Below are 18,447 nucleotides of genomic sequence, written 5' to 3' on the forward strand. Positions count from 1 at the left end.
AGCTGGTGTCATTACATATATACTGCTTCTTTGGGAAGTTAAATTTATGTGTTTATTCAGGTATTCACTCATTGTCACTTATGTAACAGACGTTTATGGGGCCCCTAATATGTGTGAAATCTTGGAGGAGGTACAAAGAACATGCCCACGGCCCTTAGGTTCAAGACCAAGGGGAAAAAACACACCAAAGCAATTACAAGATAAAGTTTAGAAACATTTCCAAATACTTCAGTTTATTTGATTGTCACACTGGATTGTAAATTCTGGGAAGATAAGACCTATGGAGTCATCATAATTTACAGCTACAAGGATCTTAAGCAATCACTACATCAAACCTTTTGTTTTAGATCCAATAAACTTAGGCCCAAAGAAACTAGATAATTTGTCTAAGGTCAAAGAAATAATTTGTAAGACCCGAGCCTAGAAGATAGGCGTATCTGTCCACGAGGGTTGGTCGTGTCCTACCATTCCATGCTGCCATGCTGCTTTGGATGCCCCCCGTGTCTTCTGCGTCCCCTTCACTGGGCAAGTGTCTGAATCTAGTGTTCCAAACACAATGAGCATTGAAGAAACGGGAATTTGATGGTAACAGTCACGTGGATATAGAGTGACAGCTCCAGAACATCTTCCTGGGATAGCCTTCAGGATTGCGATATGCCTTTCCTTAGCAACCACACTGCCCTTACTCAGATAAAATGTTTATTCTGGGTGGCTTAGAGGAAGCAGTTCTGATCAAGATTATGAGAAATTAAACGCTCTCCAATGCACCCCCTGAAACCTGAACTCATTGCCAACACAGGACATATAACAAGAGTTGCTGGTTACTTGGGGTGCCTGGGTGGCTCAGTCAGTTGAGCTTCCGACTTCGGCTCAGGTCATGATCTCGTGGTTCGTGAGTTCGAACCCCGCATCGGGCTCTGTGCTGACAGCTCGGAGCCTGGAGCCTGCTTCAGATTCTGTGTCTCCCTCTCTCTCTGCCCCTTGCCTGCTCACACTCTGTCTCTCCCTCTCTCAAAAATAAATAAACATTAAAAAAATAATAATAATAATAAAAAGAGTCACTGGCTACTCTACTTCCCTTACCCTTAGTTTCCTCCATCGCTTGTCATGAGAATTAGATGAGGTAATATATGGTAAGCTCTCAGCACAGTTAATATCAGTTTCGTCATTAGTATTGTTGTTATAAATGCTGGCAATGAATGTCAATGACGGATGTTTGTATAATGGTCAATTTTCTAAACCTAAAAAACTCAGTTGGGAAATGTATTTCTCTAAAATTTAAGAGATATGTAAAAATTGAAATAGCATCCCAACTAAGAAAGCTTATAAATAAATATTGACCATCCCCTATCACCATTACCATTTAAAATCCGTTCAAAATCGCATTATCCCAGCTAAGGAGTCACCCAAATAGTAGGGTAACTGAAAACCACATTCTCTGGCCGTCCTTGCTATTTGCCCCAGGCTGTTTTGAAGGCTGTGAATAGATCTTAAAGATAAAACATTGGCAGAAGTGTGTAGACAAGAGGCAGGAAAATCAAGAAGGCTTGAAAATGATTAAGTCTTTACTGTCAAGATCAGACCTTGGAACAGTTTGCATTTCTCTCTCTCCAACTGCTTTATCTCCTTTTATGTGGACGATTATAACAACATTACTCACTTCACTCACTGGAACTTTTACTCAGTGAAAAGAAAATATCTCTTGTCATACATTGACTTTTCTCCTAGTCAGTAATCGATTTAGGTATAGAACGTATAGGACGGTGAACTTTATGGGAACACAGGACATGCTTTGCTGTATTTCCTGTCGAGAGAAGGGAAGTTGTGTGAATCACACTGCCTTCCTCCTGGGTTCACACAACTGCACGCTCTGCAAATCAGTGTTGTATCCCGAGTAGAGGCGATACTTGGCAAACATATGACAGAGGAGAAGTTGGTGGAAATATTAACCCACATGGCTCCCGATCTTGACTGGGCTCGCGAAGACAATGACAGGTGTTATGCAAAGCTGTCCGACATATCCATAGTTTTTCTTCTCTGTTTTTTCAGATTTGTTCTTTATTCATTGAAAACCCGGGGTTCAATTTGCAACAAGCACCAATCTGGATGAATTTCTTTTGCAAAAGTTATAGGTATCTTCTTTTTTGAATATAAAGATAAGGTGTGAATTACCTGAGCGATTACCAGATTTATATCCCCCAAGCTCCCAAGCTTATTAAAAGTAAATAATGGAGGGGCGCCTGGGTGGCTCAGTCGGTTGAGTGTCCGACTTCGCTCAGGTCACGATCTCACGGTCCGTGAGTTCGAGCCCCGCATCAGGCTCTGTGCTGACAGCTCAGAGCCTGGAGCCTGCTTCAGATTCTGTGTCTCCCTCTCTCTCTGGCCTTCCCCCCGTTCATGCTCTGTCTCTCTCTGTCTCAAAAATAAATAAATGTTAAAAAAAAAAATTAAAAAAAAAAGTAAATAATGGAGTAGAACCAACCAATATGACAGTCAGAAGCAGGAAAAGCAAAGGTAGTAGAAGGTGAACTTCTTTTTGGTGAATGTCATATTTCATTGTTTTTAGATGATTTATAGCTAATTCGGAATCAGCTTCTGAATAGGACATTTAACGTCCGGTCAGTGAAGTTTTCCAACACATCACCCTGTTTTATATTCTTTGCAGTATTTACACCATATGATACCTTGGGTCTGTCTGTGGACTTGCTAACTGGTTGATTGTCTGTCTCCCCACACCAGAAAGGAAGCGCCATGAAAAACAAGAGCCTTGCCTGTCTTCCTTACCTTTATATTCCCATCACCAGCACAGCGCCTGGCTCCGGGAGGCTCCACACAAATGTTTGCTGGTGAATCAATGTCTGTGCTCAATAGAGCTGTGTGTCTCAAACTATGTTCCAGAGGATCAGAGCCTTGGGGAACTATGAGTGGAATGAGGTGTGATTCATTGTTATGGTTGAAGAATGGGGTTCCTCCTGCTTCTCCATTTCCAGGGGGAAAAAAAAGATAGTTAACGTATAAAGTTTCACAATTCAGAATTTTCTCCTTTAAGGTTTCTCAACCCTGAGGTTTTTGCTACCTGTGTTTGCAATCCATATGGGGAGAAGCAAGCAGCAAGCCAATATTTTCAGAGAAATTTGGGAACAGACAACAGTACTAAATTCAACAGGCTCTTAATATGTTCATATATTTGTTTTGCCACAATAAAAATGGCTCACATAAAAAATAGAGAAAATTTTTTGAAGTTCTGGAGATGGATGCACAGCGACAGTTGCACAGCGATGCAAACGTACTTATACATTGAACTGTACATTTAAAAATAGTAAATTTTGTTATGCAAATTTTACCACAATTAAGAATGGTTTAAAAAATATATAGGCGGTGACTGCTGAGTACTGAAATGTATGGCTAGTGCAACCGAGGGACTCAATTTTTAATTTAATGCCTTTTTAATGGATTTCTATTTAAATTTAAATAGCCTCATTTGCGTAACGGCCACTGTATTGGACAGTATAGAGCTAAACACCTAGATAGCCTCACTTAAATAATGGCAGATTTTTAAAGTTATCATTTGTATGGATTTTTCCCTGGTCTTCTGACATTTTATTATGAAATTGTCAAACTTACACAAAAGTAGGGAAAATAGTATAATGAACGTTCATCTGCTCAACACCCAGATTCAACAACTTAATATTTTACCATATTTGCTACACTAATACTTGAGATTCAACTACGTGAATGAGTTGAAACCAAAGATACGAAACTGAGAATGGCTAAGTCATACACACATCTTTCTAGAGTCAAAACCAATTTCATTAGCAGCGCGCCCTTTCCTATTGTTAACTAGTTACATTTTTTTTTTAATTTTTTTTTCAACATTTATTTATTTTTGGGACAGAGAGAGACAGAGCATGAATGGGGGAGGGGCAGAGAGAGAGGGAGACACAGAATCGGAAACAGGCTCCAGGCTCTGAGCCATCAGCCCAGAGCCCGACGCGGGGCTCGAACTCACGGACCGCGAGATCGTGACCTGGCTGAAGTCGGACGCTTAACCGACTGCGCCACCCAGGCGCCCCATCCCCGTAGTTTCTAGAGTGAATTGTGCCAGAAATGCCAATAATGTAATGACAATTACTGGGGAATACGATATTTATAACCTCTGAAATCTTCTCAGATTTGACCAGGGATGGCTTTGCTATTAGACTGTGACTTCTTTTGGAACTCAGGTATTAACAGGAAGAAGGCACCTACCACTGAGTATGGGACACTTCAAATGAGACAGATGGGGTGCCTGTGTGGCTCAGCTGGCTGAGCGTCCAGCTCTTCATTTCGGCTCAGGTCATGATCTCTCAGTTTGTGAGGTTGAGCCCCACATTGGACTCTGCACTGATAGTGGAGAGCCTGCTGGGGATTCTCTGTCTCTCTGCTCCACTCCCGCTCGTGCACACACACACACTCTCTCTGTCTCTGTCTCTCTCTCTCTCTCAAAATAGAAAAAATAAATAAAAAAAAAAGAGAGAGACATAGATGTCACCCAGAAAATATGGCCAAGATGATAGGTTAATTAGTATCCCAAATTTATATTCACTTCTAATTTGGCTGGGAGGTACGTCTGCATAACAGTTATATCTATAAACCTTTCTGTCCAGTGCTTTACATCATGATGTAGTTGTGGTCATGAATGTTAGCGTGATCATAGAAAACAATAGGCTTTTAGCTTTACCCCTTCTCTTTTGGGGGTTGTTAGAAAGCTGGTTAATTGCAAATTAAAACTTGCCAAACTAAAATGAAGGAGGAAAAAAAAGCACAGTATCTCAACAAGGCCTCTAAAGAATGCAATCCCAGAACCATAGGGAAACGTGAAACTTGACCAATGAGTCTCCAACACATTTTTTTTTTAATTTTTTTTTTCAACGTTTATTTATTTTTGGGGGACAGAGAGAAACAGAGCATGAACGGAGAAGGGGCAGAGAGAGAGGGAGACACAGAATCGGAAACAGGCTCCAGGCTCTGAGCCATCAGCCCAGAGCCCGACGCGGGGCTCGAACTCACGGACCGCAAGATCGTGACCTGGCTGAAGTCGGATGCTTAACCGACTGCGCCACCCAGGCGCCCCTCCAACACATTTTTTATATGGCAAGTATGGTCTCACTGAGAGAGACTTCTTAGTTTCAAATCCTAGCTTTACTGAGTATGGACGTTGGCTAAGTTAGATAAACTTTCTATTCTTCAGTTTTTTCATCCGTTAAATGGAATTGATCACAGAATTAAATGAGATACTTAGTATAGTGTGTTGCATATGGTGTGCATTCAATATTAAGCGATGCAGCAAAACAAAAAGATTCACATTTAAAGTTAATAGCACTTTGAGGAAAAGAATAAATAAGGGCAATTTATATTGTCTTTAAAACCACGATCCTCGTGGTCTAAGGAAGCTTCACTTTCCAGAAGGCAGAATGTAGGAAGAAACAAGGGAGAGTCGAAGGATATTTGTGAGCTGTCTCTACAGGTTTCTAGAAGCTGCCACATGATACATAATTCTGAGATCCAAAAAGCTCTAAAAACCAAAATTCCTTTCATAGTTTTCAACAACAGTTCATTTGAGGACAAAACCTGACCTGGATTGCCATTGAAGAGACTCCATTTTAGAAAGGCTCCGTCTCTGCTGTTTTTCTGGTAGGCCCCGTTAACTCGTGATCCACATTTTGCCCCTGTATAAGCCAAAGAAGCTATGTTCCCATTTCAGGGAAGAAGCAAGAAAGTTAATCATTGGCTGAGTTTTGTCCTAGGCCCCAAACACCTGATAACACCTACGAAGAGCCAGATCTCAAACGTGTTCCAGGACATGAGCTTCAAACAAACCTCAGCGCATGCTGGCCTCAGTACCCCTACCTTCAGTAATTTATGGAAAAGCACCTATTGTTCATCTGACAGTTGCCTCTACCCTGGGTTCCTGGAGGAGAACGTTCCCTAGACCCTTTCTTAATATAAACCCGTAGCCCCAAGCACTGACGAGACTCATTGTCTGTTCCTTTCTGAGTCTCCCAGGCACTCTTCTGTCACTTACACTGTTCAAGAAACTCTGTTTTCACTTGCTCTGGTTCCTGTTTGATTTCTATGCTGCGTAAAGCCAAGAACCCTGTTAGCCGGTCCTATGGGACCCTCCCCTGGGTCTTGGGCTCAGCCAGCCTGCATCGCCATGAGATCATTGCCTTTACCCATTTAGAGTGAATATTACTATGCTTTGCTGCAGTTGATAGTGAGATGCTGTCCCTGCCACCAATAGAGATATTCCATAATAATAAGCAGAATATGCATCGTATCACCTTCAAAATCTGAAAAAAAAAAAAAAAAAAAAAAAGAAATCTGAATTCCATACCATATATGACCTCTATTCGGGATAAGGAATTTTGGATCTATACTCTTACATTCTATTGGCCAGAATTTAATCATGGATCCATTACCAGCTATGAGGACTATGCAAAGGGCTATGGGAAAGGGCCACATTGGGAAATGCAGTCTTGTTCTGGGCAGCCATGTGCCCAGCAAAAATTCTATTTCTATGGGATAGGGAAGGTTAGATAATGGGGACCAGCCAGGGCCTCTGATCCAATCTCGTTTCTCCCTCGAAGCTTCATCATAAAGCCCCCACACAACTCCCTGGATGGAATCAGAATAGATAGGAATCATCTCTCTGGTCCTCTGTAAGTAGTCTACACTGACTTCAAATGACTTGGTTCTGGCTTTGAAAGACCCAGACATGGCTGGCTACTCTTATTTCTGTAGAACGTGACAATGCCTTCTTAGGCAGATCATGATTGTTCCTCCTATAAAACCACCTCAACTTCAAAGACGTTTCCTAGTCTTCCAGAAAATTCAGGACTAGACCTTTGGTTTCAACTGGCCAAGGTCTCTACAAGTTGAGACCCTCATATGAACTGCCAATGTCTCTCTATCTTTCCTGGCAGAAAAGGTGGAATGTCTCTTTTAGAATGTTCAAGAAACTTCCAAAAGGAATATCCAGATCCAAACATTGTATGTTTGAATTCACCAGACTCAATCCAATGCAAATTCTACTTCCCTTAAAAAAAAAAAAAAAAACTATTCAAATTCAAGAGATTCAGCTCTAGCATAGAGAAAGCATTGTGTTCTAGGAACCATGGAGAACAAAAGATGAGTGTCTTTGTCTGCTCATTGCAATTGGACACAAAAGGAGGAATTTTGGGTGAACGTTTAAAGAAGGAAAACAATTAAAATTAGATTTTATTTTCATCTCAGAGGGTAAAGACATTTAGGGTATAAGGGTAAGGGTAAGAAAATGGATGTGGATAGTACCTGGTAATAACCAAAACTTAGTCACCGGCAACATCTAATTTTTCAAGTATAAATGAAATGTAAGATGAACAAGAAAGAGTCACAGACAATAACAAAACAAGATTCAGCCTCTGGTTTGGGTGCAGTAAGCAGTAAATAGATCAATGTTTACAGTTGTAGGAGAGTTATCTAGCTGGCTTCTGGAATCCTACTTCATTTTATTCATTCCTAGTTGATTCCTGTAAGAACGAGCTTTTGAATGTCCAATAGTTAAATCATCAAATGGCGATGCCAAACTTTATGTATTCCATGGGTTCTTTTTGAACTTTTTAAATGGTGGTTTGTGCAAGTGTTCCAAGTAAGTTTAAATAGATAAATATGCTGGAGAGTGTCGGTATTATCCAGCGTAAAAGCTAAGTGTAACGTAAATAGACTGTACTTTGTGCATTTCATACATTTTAATGGCCAGTCACTATTGATTGCTGTGCTTTTTTTTTTTTTTTTTTTTTTTTGCAAGTAAGGGAAATTTACACATCACATTGTATACTTCTTTGAAATGGAAAGTTATTTTGGTCACACCTTACAAATGATCCATACTGATATTGTTTACAGTGTTGGGAGGAGGAGGACAGAGTGAACTTAATTTGAATTTAGAAAGTCTCTAAATGATAATTGAATCACAAGTCTGGATTATAATTCTAGGAGCAACACTTGACTTGGTCAAAATCACTGTTATGAAGAGATGCAATTTTTACACAGTACTTCACATTGATTAAGTAATGTGTGAAAATGGAAAAAAAAAGTATTTGAATCTTAATCACAGTCATTTGCATGAAATAAAAGTCTGTGTCAGGGGAATGCACATTATAATAACTCCTTGGTGTTTTGGTTGCATCAGTGAGCAAAGAAGTTGTATGCATTTTTTTTCCTTGCTGATATACAAGAATTCCTTTTATATTTATTGTATCTTTGATTGTACAAAAATTCAGCACTATAGGATTTTGGCTGGTGAGAGACGACAACTGATTAACTACCTCAACAATGGCTGTAATTAAAACAGATGTTTGATAATGCATGCGCCCAAATTAAACTGGGAACATTCAAAGAGAGAAAAGAGAAATAGGAATTTGATATGAACCTCATTCTCAGTCAGGCTCTCCATTAGATGGCAAGGTAATAAATGGGGAATGCATTTCAGAAAATTCTGCCGGTCTCTCTTCCAAATATGTCCCCTCTGCTGCTTTGGGCAGTAGAAAACTGGGGTTCTTGCTCATACGCTTTCCCCCCCCACCCCGCCCAGCCCTCAATCATACCTGGGACCTGGCTGCAAATCTACAGATCTTATTCTTCTGCACCTATGCATATGAATACTTGCAACTTTACCACCCTGCTGAGAGTCTGCAGAACCCTCACATTCACACTGCCCTCTTTGCCTTCTTCAGACTTCCACATAATGGCAATCACCTTTTAAGACCATGAAATCTCCTACTTGGGTTGATACGCATTTCCTATAATGTTTGTTGAGTTAGTTGTTTTGTTTTGTTTTGTTTTTCTTATTTTGATTATCTACCTCTAGTCAGAGGCCAACATTATTTGGGAGTAGAAGAGATTTCAGTGTCTAAAGCTTTTCACCTTCCCTGTTTCATGGGGGAAGAAAGAACCCAAAATAAAACAAGAGTTTTGATCCCCGAAGATATGGAAAATGCTAAAAGACAGTAATAACTATTTTCAAAATGTATGATTTTAATTGCTGAACCCAGGTCAGAAGAAGAAAGTTTGCTAGAGAACTCTGCCAGATGTGAGCCATGGTAAGGGATAAAAGTGGATCCGAGATAGGAGAGCGATGGATGCAGTAGTGTAATCAGAACTGAATAATAGTAAAAGCAGTAAAAACAACAACAGAATAATGATAAATACATTTATATGCTCACTAACTAAAACCAAGTAAAAAAAATACAAAAACGGTAAAAAAAAAAAAAAAAAAAAAGAATACATTTCAGTGATAACAGAATAATCGTGAGCTCAATCTCACCTTTAAGGGAGAAACAAACACTCCGAGCAGAATATGGAGTCCATACAGTTTCAAAATAAATGTGCTGAGACTAGCTCCTGAAATTATTAGAGACTCACAAAGTTAACCGTCTTCCAAAATGCAAGCTTTCCTCCTCAGCAACAGCACACTTTGAACCTCAGAATCTAGGAGTTTGCTCTGATTCCCTGCACTTTATCTTCTAGTAAATTGTGGGCACTCCACAACATCTAATGAAAGAAACAACGCCTCCTTGCAATCTCACAAGACCCACTTCTTCCTTTAAAAACACATTTTTAAAAAAGCACTCCTTCCTTCGGGTACTCTCTACCACCAGACTAGTCAGGCCCTCGCACTTCCCAAAATAATCTCTCTCTCCTCCTCTTCATCTCCAGAATCCCTCCCTCCTCCAAGGCTTATTCAGTTTCCATCAGAGAAAGTTTCTCTGATGGCTCCAGGCCTGGAGGTTCCTTCCCTCTCCGCTCTGCTTAGGCATCAATGGACAATACTCCCTTGTTCAGCACATAATTTTTCTTTATATTATTTTGGTTTCCCCCTCTCTAATTATAAGCTCCCTGAAGACGGGAATGATATCTTACCTTCCCTTCTTTCTTCCCACTTTCTTTCCTCCCTCCCTCCTTCCCTCCCTCCCTTTCTTCCTTCCTTCTTTCCTTCTTGCCTGCCCCCTTCCTGCCTTCCCGCCTTCCTGCCTTCCACAAATATGTATTTAGGAGCTACTTTGTGCCAAGCAGAACACTCCCTGGGTTTCTCCTACAGCACCTGGCAGCATGACACCATGCAGTAGAGCAGACGTGAAATACACATGCAGATTGCTTGCAGAAGTTTATCGAGCAGCTCCTATCATTCTAGATGAATCAACTTAACTCATCTGCTCCTTCCTCCCAGCATATATTTAACCCCTCCCTTTGGATGAAAGATCAGACCTTCAGTATCACCACTAAGGCCGCTTGGCTCTTTCTGATAAAGGAAGCGGAGAGATTTCTGCCACAGCAGCAAAAGCCTGTTTATGAGACCTGTTTCTGTCCCCAGTTCCACCCAACTTCCCATGTGCTATTGCTCAAATTCGTTGACTTCCTTGTGCCATCATGTCCCTTCCATAAAATAAAGATAATAACATATTCCACGCACCCCCAACACTCCCTAGGGTGAGGGTTAATAGGATAATGGCTGTAAAACACTTTAAGCTCATCCAAAGAAAGGTGTCACACTGCATGAAAATGTAAAGAGTTATTATGCAACTAATCAGATTCAAAGTACAGGTTGCAAATGGACCTGTGGAGTGTTGAAATGAAGCCTCAAGGAGAGATGTTAATGCTTAACTTGCCCTGCAGGCCTACGCAGCATTTCCAGAACTTTCTTTTGCATGAATTAACTTCAGAAAATACATTTTAAATCCATTTTTTTTTTTTTTAAGAGAGGGGACTTTGGAGCGCCTGGCTGGCTCAGTCGGTAGAGCATGTTACTCTTGATCTCAAGGTTGTGAATTCGAGCCCCACATTGGGTGTAAATAAATAAATTAATTAATTTTTAATGTTTATTTATATCTGAGAGAGAGAGAGAGCATGCGCACACACACATGCATGCGAGTGGGGGAGGGGCAGAGGGGGAAGGAGACAGAGGATTCCAAGTGGGCTCTGTGCTGAGAGCAGAGATCCTGACACGGGGCTCAAACTCACGGACCATGAGATCATGACCTGAGCCTAAGTCAGATGCTTCACCACTGAGCCATCCCAAATTAAGTTTTTAAAAAGTAAAGGAAGGGCAATTTATGCCTGCAAAACAAAGACAAACTCAGACGGCAAGTATTCAGATTCCTGCTATTTCTCCCATTTGAGGAGGTGCCATCTTTGAATTTATACACAAACCACAAGAAGGCAAACTCTCTGCATGGATGGCAAGATGAGAAACAATTCCATCCTTTAGTCTGAAAGCTCTGTGAGGGCGGGAATTTATTTCTTGTCCACAATCATATGACAAGAACCTCAAATAACTCCTAGCACATAGCAGAGTGGAGCTTAATAAACATTGTATGTTCTCTTTATTGCATGAATAAGTCTGGATTTCTAGACCTTGAAAGGAGGAAGCTCAAATAACAGGGTACCGGCAGGTCCAACACTTTTATTTGAAGAAGGTGTTGAGAAAGTATATCACCTACTCTGCTGGCCGTGTAACAGCCACATTATGTGGGCATTACCACCAGCTGCTCAAGTCTACAGGGCTAGATGGGTCCAGAAGCAAAGATCATTTGAATACCACATTCTGCTGGAATGTGCCACTTGCAATATGTCTGTTATAAATAGGAGACATGCAAGGATCTTGAGCATAGAGTTAACGTATTATTGATCTTCCAACATCATGAGAATCTGGAAGGAAGGTGGTTAGCCTAAATTCATATAGAGTCAGAAGAGCCCCATAGGAGAAAAAGAATAGGAGGGTAGCTAAATTTTCCTCCCCACCAGAGGTCCAAAGATATTATGATATATCTGCTAAGCCAGAGTGTCTGACTAAGGACATGTTGTAAGAACAGAGACTCCTAAGAGGAAACTCGCCACATGGGATAAGTTGGGGTGAGCTGCTGGCCAGAGTCAGCCCCAGAATCATCAGAACTGTGCTGGTTTCAGGAACAGTGCACAATGGATGTTAGAAACTCATGCCAACACAGCACCATACACGGACTTCGGGGGAAAAATTTGATGCTTATGAATTCAAAGAACTGCAACACTAAACAATGATTTGGAATCTAGGAAGCTGTTCTGTTGAAAGCTTTAATGGAGGGTAAAAAGGAGGAAAGAATATCTGCCCTTTCAAGGCATGAAACTGCTTGGCCTCTATGATTCATGGGGAGGCCAGTGTGGGAGCCAGCAGTTGTGGACAGAGTAAGTGTGGAGGCAAGCAGGGTCGAAAAGATAATCTCAGCCACAATTATATACGTGGCAGATGAAGCCCATTTGGAGAGTTTTTTTATTAAAGTAAGGAAGAAAGAAAGGAGAGAGGGAGGGAAGAAAGGAGGGAGGGAGGGAGGGAGGGAGACATAAAGAAGAGACATATAAAGACATACAAGAAGAAACACATTTGAAAGAGAAATGAGGGGCGCCTGGGTGGCTCAGTCAGTTAAGTGCCTGACTTCGACTTAGGTCATGATCTCATAGTTTGTGAGTTTGAGCTCCACATGGGCTGGCTGCTGTCAGTGTAGGGCCCACTTTGGATCCTCTGTCCCCCTTTCTGTCTGCTCCTCCCCTGCTCTCTCACTCTCTCTCTCAAAAATAAATGAACATTAAAAAAAAAAAAAAAAAAAAGCATTGAGAAGCAGGAGAAAATTTGATAAAATAAATGCTCCATACTTAGATATAATTAAAGATAGCCGGACTCTATGAAAGATGATTATCAAAGATAAAAGGATAAGAAAACATGAAATTTAAAGGAAGCTGGCAAAGATGAAGGAAAAAAATTTCATTGCAGATATAATGAATGAATTTAGAAACACCAAGAAGCAAAATTGGTTGTGCAAAATAATAAGTCTCACCGGTAGACTGGAGAAAAACCATACAGGATGAAAAGGAAAGGAATAAAAATAAAAATTATTACGCAGAAGTTAGTAGATATGGAAGACAGCCAACCTAGTTACAAAATATACATAACTATTCTCTCCAAAGTACAAAAAAGAACAGATATTTAAGAAAAATTTCTGAAATTACAAGAGCTAAATCTTCAGATTAACATAATTAATATACTATAATTAATCCAAGATATTTCCCACTGAAATTACTGCACTTTGTGGATAGAAAAAAAATCTTTCTAACATCTAGGCAGATGAAGTAAATCAAAAGAGGAAAATACCAGACTGGGCTCAAACTGGTCCATGGCAACATATAAGGCCAGTGGACAGCAATAATTGAAAATTTTTGAGAGGAAAATCATGTGACCTAGTCAAATTATTTTCAACAAGTAAAGATAACAATATTCTCAAATATGAAAAGACTCAAGAGATTCCATCCATGGTTCCCCCCTGAAAAATGTATTTGATAGTATAATCTATTTAATCAAAATATAAGTTGGGAGCGCCTGGGTGGCTCAGTCAGTTAAGCATCTGACTTTGGCTCAGGTCATGATCTCACAGCTTCTGGGTTCAAGCCCTGCATTGGCCTCTGTGCCAACAGCTCAGAGCCTGGATCCTGCTTCAGATTTTGTGTCACCCTCTCTCTCTGCCCCTCCCCTGTTCGTGCTCTCTCTCTCTCTCAAAAATAAATAAACATTAAAAAAAAAATGGTAGCACACCTATATAGCTGCTACAAAGTGGTTAAGAAAGTACTATTCAGGGGTGCCTGGGCGGCTCAGTTGGTTAAGCCTGTGACTTCAGCTCAGGTCATGATCTCACGGTTCCTGAGTTCGAGCCCCCGTTGGGCTCTGTGCTGACAGCTCAGAGCCTGGAGCCTGCTTCGGATTCTGTGTCCTCCTCTCTCTCCGCCCCACCCCTGCTTGTGCTCTGTCTCTCTCTCTCTGTCTTTCAAAAATGAATAAACATTAAAACAAAAATTTTTTAAAAAGTACTATTCAAAGGCCAGAACCAGATGGCTTTCCATGCATTGATAGAATATTTGTCATTAAATTGTGTCAATTTAAGGGAAGAATTTTTCCACAAAGCCAACACAACAATGATACCAAAGGATGGCAAAAATGGCAAAGAAAAGATTTATTTATATTTTAAGTTTTATTTTTTTTTTTTAGTAATCTACACCCAACGTGGGGCTTGAACTCACGACCCCAAGAGCAAAAGTCACTTGCTCAACTGACTGAGCCAGCCAGGCAACCCCTGACTAATCTCATTCATGAATAACATACAAAATGCCAAATAAAATATTAATATATTCTATTATATAAATAGCAGAGCAAAGTAAGAACATACCACAATCAAGTGGGTATAATTTCAGATTTCTAAAGATAGTTCATTAATGCAAACTCTATTAAAAGACCTTATCGTATAAATAGGTTAGAGAATTAAAACCACATGATTATTTCAATATTGGCTTTCCTTGCCCCCCAAACACTTGACTTTTTTAAAGATCTGAATACTGTAGTAATAGAACAAAACTTATAAGCCATGTTTAAAAAGATATCTAATACATACCTACGCGTCACAAACTAACAGCCAGCATAACACTTACTGGTGAAACCCTAGAAGTAGTCTCATTAAAGTCAGGAACAAGACAAGGGTACTTGTTATCACCACAATTATTTAACGATTGTTCTTGAAGTGCTTGCCAATGTAATTAGATGAGAGAATGAGATAAGAAGCATAAATATTGGGTAAGGAAGAGGCAGAAGGTATCATTATTTGCAGATTCTAAAGATTATAGTCTTAAAAACCCAAGTGAATCAACTGAAAAACTATTAGAAACAGGAGCGAATTCAGTAGATTATCTGGTTAAAATATAAATCTATAAAAGTAATAACTTTCTTACTTGCCTGCAATAACTAGTTAGAAAGTATAACAGATACAGTAGATTCCCATTCACAAAAGAACAAACAACAAGAAATGTGTATGCTTTATATTAAGGAAATTATAAACCTACAGAAGGCCATCGTGAATATGGAAGGACAAACAATGTTTTAAAATGCTATTACAGGGGCGCCTGGGTGGCGCAGTCGGTTAGGCGTCCGACTTCAGCCAGGTCACGATCTCGCGGTCCGTGAGTTCGAGCCCCGCGTCGGGCTCTGGGCTGATGGCTCAGAGCCTGGAGCCTGTTTCGGATTCTGTGTCCCCCTCTCTCTCTGCCCCTCCCCCGTTCATGCTCTGTCTCTCTCTGTCCCAAAAATAAATAAACGTTGAAAAAATAAATAAATAAAAAAATAAAATAAAATGCTATTACAGACGAGGGACACCTGGCTGGCTCAGTCAGAAGAGCATATGACTCTTGATCTTGGGTCAGTTCAAACCCCACATTGGGTGTAGAGGTTGCTTACATAATAAAACTTTTTAAAAATAAAAATAAAAAAATACATTAAAAACAAAATGTTATAACAGAGGCACCTGGGTGGCTCAGTCAGTTAAACATCCAACTCTTGATTTCGGCTCTGGTCATGATCTCACGGTTCTTGAGTTCGAGCCCCATGTTGGGCTCTGAGCTGCCAGTGGGGAGCCTGCTTGGGATTCTCTCCCTCTCTGCCCCTCCCTTGTTCATGAGCTCTCTCTCGCTTTCTCTCTCTCTCTCAAAAATAAATGAGTAAATATTTTAAAAAATAAAAAATACAACGTTATTACAAACTAGGGCACCTGGGTGGCTCAATCATTTGAGCATCCAGCTCTTGATTTCGACTCAGGTCATGATCTTGGGTTTCATGAGATCGAGCCCTGCATTGGGCTGTGCACTAACAGCACAGGGCCTGCTTGAGCTTCTCTCTACTCTCTCCCTCTGCCTTTCTCCCCTGCTCGTGCTTCCTCTCTCCCTCATAATAAATACATAAACATTTAATACCAACAAACAAATAAGGGGGCCTGTGTGGATCAGTTGGTTAAGCGTCTGACTTTGGATGAAATCATGATCTCACAGTTAGTTCAAGCCCTGTGTCAGGCTCTGTGCTGACAACTCAGAGGCTGGAGCCTGCGGATTTTGTGTCTCCTTCTCTCTCTTCCCCTCCCCCACTCACAATCTGTCTGTTTCTCTCTCAAAAATAAATAAACATTAAAAATTTTTTTAAACAAACAAAACATTATTACAGACGAAACTATAAATACAATACTAAACAATCAAACCCCTAGCAGTTTTTTTTTAACTTGATAAAAGTGATTCTAAAATGTATTTGTAGGGGCACCTGGGTGGCGCAGTCGGTTAAGCGTCAGGCTTCAGCCAGGTCACGATCTCGCGGTCCGTGAGTTCGAGCCCCGCGTCGGGCTCTGGGCTGATGGCTCAGAGCCTGGAGCCTGTTTCCGATTCTGTGTCTCCCTCTCTCTCTGCCCCTCCCCCGTTCATGCTCTGTCTCTCTCTGTCCCAAAAATAAATAAACGTTGAAAAAAAAATTTTTTTTAAATGTATTTGTAGAAAAAGCATGTGAGAAAAACTGAAACAGATCTGAAAAAGTAAGAATGATTAGAAAATTAATTTTATTGTATTTTATTTATAACCTATTGTATACTGCATAAATTGATAATACGTTAATAATTTTAATTTATTTTTTTAAGTGTATTTATTTATTTTGAGAGAGAGAGCGTGCACTGAGCAGGGAAGGGGCAGAGAGAGAGGGAGAGAGAGAGAATCACAAGTAGGCTCTGTGCTGTCAGCACAGAGCCTGCTGTGGGGCTCAAACTCCCAAACTGTGAGATCATGACCTGAGTCAAAATCAAGAGTCGGATGCTTAACTGACTGAACCACCCAGGTGCCCCTTTAATCAGGTTTAAATATTTTTTTTTTCAACGTTTTTTATTTATTTTTGGGACAGAGAGAGACAGAGCATGAACAGGGGAGGGGCAGAGAGAGAGAGGGAGACACAGATTTGGAAACAGGCTCCAGGCTCCGAGCCATCAGCCCAGAGCCCGACGCGGGGCTCGAACTCACGGACCGCGAGATCGTGACCTGGCTGAAGTCGGACGCCCAACCGACTGCGCCACCCAGGCGCCCCTAATCAGGTTTAAAAAAATTTTTTTTTTAATGTTTATTAATTTTTGAGGCGGGGGGACAGGGGAGGAGCAGAGAGATGGGGAGACAGAATCAGAAGCAGGCTCCAGGCCCTGAACTGTCAGCACAGAGCCCCATGGGGGCTCGAACTCACAAGCCACGAGACCATGACCTGAGCTGAAGTTGGACGCTTAACCGACTGAGCCACCCAGTCGCCCCACCTTTAATTAGTTTTTAAGTAGGAATTAGAAGAGTGTGATCAGGAATAGGTGGAACAGAAAATCCAGAAATAGATCCAGCCTTATAATACATAAGAAAGGTGATTTTTTCCTGATTGGCAAAAAGATGAATCATTTAATAAATTATATTGAGGCATCTGGCTCAGGCTAAATACCCAGGTGCCATGCTGATTGCTTTCTTTCCCTCACAACCATCCCCTCCATCCATCTACGAGTCCTCCCGGCTTTACCTTCAAACCACACTGAATCTGGTAACTTCCTTCTGCCTCTGCAGTTACCAGCATCTTCACCTTTTGCTTGGGTTTCTCCAGTGTCCCAGTCGATCGTCCGGTTTCTCTTGCCTTCCAACCATCTTCTCCACACTGCAGTAGAGTGAGCTCTCAAAAATGTAAATCAAGGGGCGCCTGGGTGGCGCAGTCGGTTAGGCGTCCGACTTCAGCCAGGTCACGATCTCGCGGTCCGTGAGTTCGAGCCCCGCGTCGGGCTCTGGGCTGATGGCTCAGAGCCTGGAGCCTGTTTCCGATTCTGTGCCTCCCTCTCTCTCTGCCCCTCCCCCGTTCATGTTCTGTCTCTCTCTGTCCCAAAAATAAATAAACGTTGAAAAAAAAATTAAAAAAAAAATAGTCTTGTCAATCATCTGTCTCTCCCACTGGATGATCAGCTCCCTGAGGACAGGGACTTCCTCTGGTTTGTTCACCACTGGAACCCCAGTGCCTGGAACAGGATAGGTGCTTCATCAGTATTTGTTCATCATCGATGAATTGCAGTAAGAATAGAGAAAAGGGACTGGAATCGAGTCATTTAAGAGGTAGAATTATTAGGACTTTGAGACGTATTCAACAGAGGAATTCAGTGAAGGAAGCCTGAGGGCCTGAGGATTATTCCAAATTTCTGAACCAGAGAACTGAAGAGATATTGCACATTCTTATGCTGAGAAATTGAAGATGAGAAGCTGGATTCGTGAGGAATAAGTGGGGTTCGGTTTGGGGTCTGCGGTGACGGTGACACATTCCTATGGGGATCTCCAGGGGGTAACTGGTCTAAAATAACTTAGGGCTCACATTTTTTTAAAAAACATGTACTGAACTTTTGGGGCGCCTGGGTGGCTCAGTTGGTTAAGCGTCCGACTTCAGCTCAGGTCACGATCTCACAGTCTGTGAATTCGAGCCCCGCGTCGGGCTCTGGGCTGATGGCTCAGAGCCTGGAGCCTGCTTCCGATTCTGTGTCTCCCTCTCTC

The 18,447-nt window shown here is 41.2% G+C and overlaps 1 long non-coding RNA gene across 2 annotated transcripts; it reads right to left on the reverse strand.

Moving 5' to 3' along the window:
• Positions 1–201: 201 nt before the first annotated feature.
• On the reverse strand, positions 202–17,602 carry LOC147579939 (uncharacterized). Of its 2 annotated transcripts, XR_015252352.1 has the most exons (3): positions 17,441–17,602; positions 2,479–2,972; positions 202–2,240 (listed from the first exon to the last, which is right to left on the reverse strand). It is a non-coding gene; the product is annotated as an uncharacterized LOC147579939 (long non-coding RNA). The 2 variants fall into 2 exon arrangements; XR_015252351.1 differs by lacking the exon at positions 17,441–17,602 and having other exon boundaries at positions 2,479–3,834.
• Positions 17,603–18,447: the final 845 nt, after the last annotated feature.

Source organism: Puma concolor, chromosome B3, assembly GCF_028749965.1.
Source record: "Puma concolor isolate L17-30 chromosome B3, mPumCon1.1.hap2, whole genome shotgun sequence".
NCBI lineage: Eukaryota > Metazoa > Chordata > Mammalia > Carnivora > Felidae > Puma > Puma concolor.